This window comes from Geospiza fortis, unplaced genomic scaffold (assembly GCF_000277835.1).
Source record: "Geospiza fortis unplaced genomic scaffold, GeoFor_1.0 scaffold66, whole genome shotgun sequence".
Lineage (NCBI taxonomy): Eukaryota > Metazoa > Chordata > Aves > Passeriformes > Thraupidae > Geospiza > Geospiza fortis.
This window is the reverse complement of record NW_005054312.1, coordinates 9,122,019-9,131,681: the sequence shown is the minus strand read 5'-3', so window position 1 is coordinate 9,131,681 and position 9,663 is coordinate 9,122,019. Positions and strand designations below refer to the sequence as shown.

Here is a 9,663-nt window from a genome sequence, read left to right as displayed (position 1 = left end):
AAGTGGGACCCTAATGTGCCCATGTTTAGAGAGAGATTAAATAGATATCAACAATGGATACTATATGGAATTAGAAATGCCATACCAAAGGTTATCAATATGTCAAAATTATTTGAAATTAAGCAGGATGGTAAGGAATCACCTAGTGAATTTTTAAATTGCCTGAAAGAAATGGCTCAAAAATATACTAATATTGATCCTGAAACAGAGGAAGGAAAAACTCAATTAGCCCCCATATTTGTGAGGCAATCCTCAGATGATATTAGAAAGAAATTACAACAGGTTCAAGGACAAGACCAGTATGATTTAGGGAAGCTGTTAGATGTTGCTTGGGGAGTTTTTCAGAACAGAGAAAACCAGCAAGAAATAACTAAACAAAAAGTAGTTGGACTTAATGAAGGAATTTCTAGAGGAATGGTGCCCCCAGGGACAGCAAGGGGACAAGGATGCGACCAAGCTGTGACTGTCACTGGCGATGACTGAGGGGGCTGGAGGATTCTTCCCTGGCAGAACCTCTGATTACAGCTAAGCTGGGGAACAAGGAGGAAAATGAGGAGGTTGGATTTTTAGTAGACAGAGGAGCTAGTAACATAGTGCTAAACACAGTAAGACGAAACTTGAGTAATGATTCTCTAAAAATTGTTGGTGCAACAGGGAATTACAAACTCGGCCATTTTTCAACCCATTCATTTTAAATTAGGAAAATAGTGGACAATTCACCAGTTTTTGCATCTACCCAATTTGCCAAAGCCTCTCCTTGAGAGAGAATTTTTGGAAAAACTAAATGCTGAAATCAAATTTTAAAATGGCAAAATACTGGTTATTATTCCAGAACCTAATTATGTGGAAGCCTCTATTTTTCGATTACAGCCTCTGAAACTGGACATGATACATCTGCCAGTATCACTTGAGGATGCAGTGATCCTGATAGTCTGGGCTGGAGAGGCGCCCAGGTGATCCAAGCCTGTAAGAATTAAATTGAAACCTAGAGCCGGACCAGTAAGGCAAAAGCAACACCCTTTGTAAACAGAAAGTCATAAGGGGTTATAACCCCTTGTGGAAAAATGTATAAAATATGGCCTGTTGAAGGAATGTAAATCCAAATTTAATACTTCTAGTCTGCCAGTTAAGAATGCAAACTGAAGGAAAGTCTTACCAGCTGGTACAGGACCTTAGAGCCATAAAAAAGATAGTAGAAAATATACACCCAGAAGCAGTAAATCCTTATACCTTACTAGCAACTTTGAGTGAAAAATTAAAATGGTTTAGACTATAAGATTTGAAAGACGCCTTTTTCTGCATCCCTTTGAGTACTGAGAGTCAAGAGCTATTTGCTTTTGAATGCGAAAATCCAAACAAAGAAATAGCCCCACCACATTTGGAAATCAATGGGCAAAAGAACTGGAGGAATGGAAAAATCAGAATGCTACTGGAGTCTCATTACAGTGTGCAGATGACATTCTGATAGTCACTGAAACTAAACAGCAATGCTCGGATCAGACTGTGGCCTTGCCGAATTTTCTGGGACTAACTGGATACAGAGGATCCAAAGACAAGGCAGAAATATTCCAGACCACAGTAACCCACTTGGGATTCTAAATTCTCCAAGGACAAGGGAGGCTGTGACAGGAATGAAAAGCAGCAATTTACCAACGCCCACTGGCACAAACGGTAAGAGAGTTACATGCATTGCTTGGGATGGTGGGATGGTGTCTCCTGTGGATTAGCAATTGTGGGCTGCTAGTAAAGCCCCTATATGAGCTCTTGAAGACAGCTCAAAAGGACATTCTAGTCTGCACTGATGATTCATGGGCTGCCTTTTTACAGCTCAAGCAAGCCCTTATGCAGGTCCTGCTTTGGGGGGCTCCATGTGCCTGTTTGAACTATTTACCTATGAAAGACATTACACAGCACTGTGAGTGCTGCTGCAGTTCCTTGGGGAGCAGAGGAGGGCTGTGGCCTGCTTTACAAAGCACCTAAATGTCAGCCAGGGCTGGTCTAGTTGTCTGAGGGCAGTAGCAGCTACTGTTCTTTGATCCAGAAAGCTTAAAAACTGACTTTGGGATTGTCATTTGGGATTATTTTTGTGCTGCACATGGTGCAGTCAGTACTCAAGCAAAAAGGGGGCCACTGGCTTCCTCCCAGCCAGACGCTGAAGTACCAGGTAGTCTTGCTGCAGCGAGACAATGTGACAATCAAAACAACTTCTATCATTAACCCTGCTGTGTTCTTATCTGCCCAATAAGTGGAAGGAACCCCAGAGTATGACTATGTTTTGCTTTATTTGCTTACAACCTACAGAAGTGTATTCCAGCAGACCCGATTTGGGAGACAGACCCTTGGCAAGTTCTGATTGAGAGATGTTTACTGATGGGAGCAGCTTTGTCCAAAATGGGAAATGACTATCTGGATATGCAGTGACCACACACCATGAGGCAATCGAATCATGGGCACTCCCTCCAGTGTGTAATGGCACTCACTCGAGCTTTGGAATTGAGTACAGGAAAATGAGTTAACATTTGGACCGATTCAAAATACAAAAATTTTGGAGTGTGCATGCACCCAGGGCCATCTGGAAAGAAAGAGGCCTTTTGACATCTCAAGGCACATCAATCAAAAATGGAAAACAAATCTCAGATATACTTGAAAGTATCCAGGAACCAGCAGAGGTTGCTGTTATGCACTGCAGTGCACACCAAGCAGGTAAGACCAAACTGGAACTGGGGAATCGTTCAGCTGATGAGGCTGCCAAAGAGGCTGCAGAAAAAGGCACGTTAGAAAACATATCATTAATACCCCTGCTAGAGATACCTCTCCCAGTAGAAAAATCAGAGTATAGTGCTAGGGACTGGCAATTAATTGAAACCTTAGAAGCAAAATTTGATCCACGAGGCAGAGCAGTTACTCCAACCAGGCAAATACTCCCAAAACCAATCTTGCATGAAATAGTGGATTGTGAAAATAAAGCCACTCATAAGAGTACTGAAAAACTTTTGAAACATTTGTAAACACCTATAATTGGATTTAAAATGGCTCAGATTGTACAATCAAGAATCCAACAAATGTATAGTTTATAAAAGAAACAACTCTAAAAAAGTAGTGCTAGGAGCCATGAAATCTGGAAATGTTCCAGGTGAATACTGGCAGATTAATGTCACTGAATTACCCAGAAAAGAGGGGTGTTAACACCTCCTAGTTCTGGTGGGTAACTTTTCTGGGTGGCCAGAAGCCTTTCCTTGTCATACCAACGAGGCTAGGGAAGTGACTAAAATACTGTTGAAGCAAATAATAACTAGATTCAGGGTACCTTTGGGAATGTCATCAGTCAGTAGTTCCCACTTCATGCAGAAGTGGTACAATAGGTTAGGAAAGCCTTGGAAGGAATAGCTTGGCATCTTCATACTCCTTATAGGCCCCAAGCTAGTGACAAAGTAGACTGAATGAATTACACAAATTGCAATTGGGTAAAATATGTCAGGAAACCTCCAGGACAGGAGTCCAAGCCTTACCTGTTGCTATACTACAAATGAGAATTCAGCTGTGGGACACCAGGAAAATAAGCTCCTGTGAGTTGCTATACGTTCAGCCCTACCATTTGTCACACATTACAGGAGACACACACCTAAAAGGAGGGGTCAACCTGAATTATCTCATTTCTCTTCATAAAACTTCATGGGATTTACAGCAAGCAAGGTGATCTCCAGACTGACAGGATTGAATACACCAGTGCATGAGTCCCAACCAGGAGACTGGGTCTACTTAAAAGACTGGACAACTTCTCTGCTCCAGGCAAAATGGAGGGGACCTTCCCAGCTCCTACTGACAACTTTAACTGCATTGAAACTGGGCAGAGTAAAATCAGAGGTACATTATGCCAGAACTAAAAGGGCCAAATCCCCTCGGGTAATCAAAAAACCCAAGATGCTTAAGTCTTGTTTTGCTATCAAAGTGGTAGAGTGTCTACGGATATCCAGGAAATTTGGAAACAAATTCAGATTTTACAATACACAGCTCCAGAAGACACCTCCTGGCGATCTGAAGAAATCTGGACCAAACTTATTTCATGGTTACCCAGCTGGACTTGGTTAAAATATGTGTTTATAACTGTCACCACAATAATTGCTATGTGTGTTTTAGCTTGCTTGTTGTAACACATTATGCTGTAAAATGAAAAACAGCTATTAAGAGACTAGTTCCCACAAGGAACTTAGTCTCGAGATAAGGGGGACTTCATACGGACAGTAGAACAAACTACATTTTACTCTTATCTTTACTCTTAGAAATAGATGAGACTGATAAAACAGAAGTCAAGAGGATGCCAAAGAACTACATAAGGACTTCCAATAAGGGGTGTGACTATGCGAAATAAAGTAAACTATATACATCAGGTTAGCAGGGATAGCTAATGAATATGTAACCAGAGTACATGATAAAATCTCTGCTTAGCCAACACTCAGGGCATTCAATTAATTAGAGGAAGGATTGCCTGAGCGACAAATGCTCTGTTTGCTAACACTCAAAGCTGTTAGAAAGTTTCTATCTGGCTGATTTTGGTATCTAAACTCCAACTGGCCTTGCAGAAAAAGCAAGGTGCCTCACAAGGCCAGTTCTGCAGTATCTTCAAATGCTGTTAAATGTTCAATGCTAAAATACTGTGTATCTTCAAATGCTGTTAAATGTTCACTTGAACATTTAACAGCATTTGAAGAGCAGCAAGCCCTGCTTTGCTAGAAAAGAATAACATCTTTAATTGAGCTTTTAAAAAGTGACCAAGACTTTACAAGGGTAGATTCCTAGCATTACCTGAAATGAAGACCATTTAAATAATTTCATGTTATACATCATTAAGCTGAAACATTCAAAACCAAGATAGAGAACAAAGCACAGCAAAGATAAAGTGATCTGCCCAAGGTCACCTGAAAAATTTTCTGAGAGGCAAGAAGAGAAACTAATTTTTAAGAAATCTCTATGACCTGACCAGAAAGACAGCCTTTCCTCTAACATTTTATCTTGAGGTGATTAAGATCATATGCAGGTACCAGCATACTTATTTATGTAAAGGCTATGCTTATCTCTGAAAAAGAAAGCAAGCAGGTATTTCCTGAGCTACCCAAGCAAACTATGTTCTGTAGCAAAAACTGGGTGTGCACAAATCAGAAATGAGTCAGTTCAGTGCTAAGGCTGTGCTCTGTTACTAAAACAGAATGCTATCTCAGATGGAATAAATGTCCCAATCATATTTGTATTGAAGCTAATCAATTTTTGTATTGTAAAATAACCCTGTCCAGAATCTTGATGAACCACATGACATGTCTTCCAAGGACTCTATTGTTAAAGATGCCTTTTTTACTGGAATTTCAATAATTAATCATGTTATGGGGTAGTTTTATTTCTGTGTGGCTTACCCTTTGATGATCTAATTTACATTTATAATGATCTACTCCCTTGTGGATTAATTGCTTGTGTTATTTTGTCTATTAATCAGACATCAACATTTGCATTACAGATGACTGTTTGCATTATTTTCACACTACTAAATCTGGCAGCATGGTACTAATGATAAATACTTTCCTCAGTTCCAGGCGTGAGATAGTGTCTCAGTCCTTTTAAACAACGGCATTATCAGGATCTTACCACTCTTCTGAAGCAGCTTGGTCATTCTGTGGTATTAGCCACCTGCATTTATTACATCTAAGAATTCTTTTTCTACTGGCAAACCATAAATGCACTAACACTTTGTTTACCCATCGCTGTCAAATAAGTCCTGAGCAAAGGGCAGAGGGTTACTAATCTGAGACCATCAGAGACTTTCTTTTCCTAGATCCCTGTGTACCTTTAAAAGAGTTTCACACCTTTCAGCTACTCGCTGCAACTCCTTCCTGGGTGTTTCCCCACAGTGTTGCCTGAAGAGCTGCTTTTCGTCAAAACCACACACTCACACTTAGGAAAAATAAATTATCAGTATAAAACAACACCAATCATTGACCTGAGCTAGGCAACTTGATTGTGCCTGGAGGAGATAGGGAAGTACTCAGACATACTGCTCTGTCCACAGGCCAGGGAGGCAGCAACCTTTGCCAGGTGGCTGCGCACAGTCACCTCCTTTCCAGCTCAGCTAGACCCAAAGGAGCACACCGGGACCCTGCAGGGTGCACCTCTGCTCCCACATGGTGGCACTGCATTCGGCCCCGGTGCCTTGCTCATGGTTCTCTCCCCAGATGTGATTTAGGCACACAGGCCTACAGGGAGAGGAGGAAGAGCCTGGCTACCCCACTGCCCAAATTTAGCTGCTGCATGCTCTCTTATCTGTAAGGATTTGGGAGCAATAGCAGCTGCAGCAATGCCTTCCCTGTGCTGCTACTATGACACAGAAGTTTGGGCATGGTAGGGTAGTTCTTTGCACAGGAACACACAGAACTTCACAAGTCCAAAATACTCTCACATGCAAGGACCTTTAAGGCCAAACTACATCAGGTCATTAAGACACCTGTTGTTTCCATACAGAAGCATCCCTGGCCCATCTGGGTCAGCAGCTTCAGTAACAGACTTGCTATCCTCCAAGTAAAGCTTTGCCAAGCTCTGCCAGTTCCCAGTTTTACAGCAGCAGAGAACAACTCAGACACGCAAAATAGTTAAATAGGTAAAATGCCAGGGTGAGGAGCATAAACAAATGGTGCATCACAAGCAAACATGGTGGTAGACATACTTCATACAGCATGAGAAAATTCCCAGCAGATCTGTCACACACATCTACACCTCCTCATCTGAAGGCTCCCTCTTCTCCTTTAACCAGCATTACAACTGCTGCCTTGAAATCTATCACAGAAGAAGCAGTCCTGTGCTTGCCACAGATGTTTCCAAGATGTATCTTTCCTTCTGGGATGGTTAACATTTCCTAACATTTCCTTCATGCGACTCCAGTCAGACAGGAAGAGTTAAAGACTTCCTCTCCCTGTTGCTACACAGGAACCTTTTCCTTATCCCACCCCAAAAAAACAAACAAAAAAACCCCACACATCCATTCTACCTTATGATACACTCCACATTGCACAGTCTGCACAAGCAGGATGGTCAGTTGTGGAGTTCAAGAAAAACTGGTTGCTGAGGAGGTGCCTGGTACCTGCACAGCAACATTGACAGGCTATCTTACAAGGAAAGACAAATTGAAGGAGATCTATTACATCTTAAAGTGATTAAGTCCTTTCTAACACGTTATTCGGCTCCTTCCCTAGGGCCAAAACACAACCTCTTCCATTCCCAAATAGCATTATTTTTTTCTGCAGACATAAGGAGGGCTGCTTATAATGTAAAGTACTTTTTAGGGAAGTAAATGTCTCAAGGTGGTCCTCAGTAAAAATAGCTCCAAATCAACCTGCTCAGCATAAGGCATCTGCTGCAAGACATGAAGTATTAAAGTACTGGCTGATAGAGGCTCAACTAGGCAATAACTGGGAACTTTACTTCAATAACCCATTTATGGAATGCTCTCGTTTTCCACCCCATGAATATAGTCCCTCCCTTGACTTCACAGTGTGGTTAGTAAAGCTGAATAGATCTACCCATTTTGGAAACAAATAATACCTTTGTATCTGCTGGCAGATGTTGTGCAGAAAGCTGCTCATTTCACAGCATAAAGCTTTTCATAGATACTTCATTCCTTGTAGCATATTGTTGGAATTATGTTGTTCCTATATGGTATCAGATCTTCCCCATCTCTTCATACCCTTTAAATTACACCTCTGCTCTTGCATCATATTCCTGGGGTCATTAAGTACCTGAACTGTAAATATTCCTTTTCTCTGCCACAAGAGAACAGAGAGGAAATTGTGCAAGGTGGGTCAGAGTAGCCTCCTCTAACAAAAAAAAAAAAAGCCTGGACTTTGTGTGCAGCTCCAAAACTTGTGCTACTGAGCTGCCATTATGACATATTACCTCCCATTAATCTGCAATTAAACACTGACAGAGACTGTCAATCTAATACCCTATCCATTCAGCAGAACTAAATGTACCATTTCTGTCCCCAACACCGTTCCTATGACTAAAACTCTTCAAAATAAAGTTAAATGTGAGATTTAATGGAGCGAGGAAGAGTCCAAATTCTGAATTAAGGAGCAGCAAGATTACCATGTTTATAGCCTCACCACATCTGTGACTGTAAAGGCTGAGAAAACAGAATGGCTCTGCAGGAATATATGCAAGCATAGAAATCATCTGCTAACACCTACAGCAAACTCATTTTTCGTCACAAATCCCCCCGGTACAACCACCTCTTTGCTCTCTGTATGTGCTCACTGCCTCTGAGAGACACTGTCCTTCTCAGTGCTGTCCTGTCTGAAGTGCTCCTTGCTATCCATTACATCTGCCCCCAGAGCACACCACATTCCCTCATGGTTCACCTTACTCAGCTTGGCACAACATGTCAAGGTCAGCGCTCTATCACACATGCACAGCTGAGAGACAGCAGTGCTTGAACATCACTGCAGGCTGGAGATGAGACACAAGCCAGAGAACTGCCCAGTCCAGAGGATGGAACCCAGGCTGAGAGTCCCTGTGTCCTGGGTTGGAACTGCAGGAAGACATTCCCTTTGCACGCTGCAGCGCCACTAGAGTTATTGTCCAGTGGTTGCTGCCATCACTCTGCTGGTGGGAGCATTTGTGCAAGTGCTGCTGGGTTTGCTCTGGGTAGAATCCATCAGGACAGATCAACCCAAAAGCTGCAAATTGTTTACAAGAAATGGATAGATTCAGCTTCCCACAGACTGCCCTGCTGTTGGATCTCTGTGGGATCGTCACCAGCTCTGAAAAGCAGTAACGGGTAGTGACATTCTAGCTGACACAGCTGGAGCCAAAAGGGGACATCTGCTAAGAGCTGGAGGCCTGATTCCAGGAAAACATGCCTGCTCGGGGAAAAGGAGGTTCCCAAGTGCTCTTCTGAGTAGAAACTTTATCAACACGACTACTGTCTTAAATGACACCATGAGGCTGTGAGCTCTCCCGGACTGTGGGGCTGCTCCAGGGCTGAACGCAGACACAGCATCCAAACTAGTTCTCTATGTGCCCTGCAGCCAGTGCAGACACACTTCATCTGAGCATGACTTATCCACCCTAAAATAGGCACACGGAATAGCTGGACTGAAGCACTTTCTGGCCTGGATGCTTTAATTTTAGACAGCCAGAGAACAGATGAGATGAATGCCACTTGGATGAACTGAACCCTGCCGTGATGGGGTTCAGCACTCAGGGCTGCAGTAGAATATGTACATCCACTGAGTGACTTTAGGTTTCCTCCCCAGACACATTATAACACTCTGCTCAATTTCAGTGCTATTCAACAACTCGTACAGCTCTTTTTATTTTGCAAACATGAAAGAATTTTTAAAATCCAAACGAAGTAAAGAATCAGAAACACACAAATTATCTCAACGTTCTTCATGATGTGCCAATCCCACAGCATTACAAAGCACAGCAGCCATTCCAGAAGAGCATGGGAACACCTAAATGCTGAGTTTGAAACTGCTCCTGGCCTTCCTGCTCTCACACAGCTGGTACCTCTGGACTCCCACCCACACCCAGGTGAGAACTCAGTAGAAGCTGTTTCTTGTGACAGGACTGTCACTTTGCCAATGGCACAAATGCTGCTACAAGCAAAAGTAACCCCAGTAA

General features: G+C 42.5%; 1 protein-coding gene across 2 annotated transcripts in view; it reads right to left on the bottom strand.

Annotated features, from left to right (window-relative positions):
* Positions 1-9,663, bottom strand: part of TSPAN4 (tetraspanin 4) — a 398,612-nt gene that overhangs the window by 280,121 nt on the left and 108,828 nt on the right. The gene's annotated exons all lie outside the window — the stretch shown is intronic.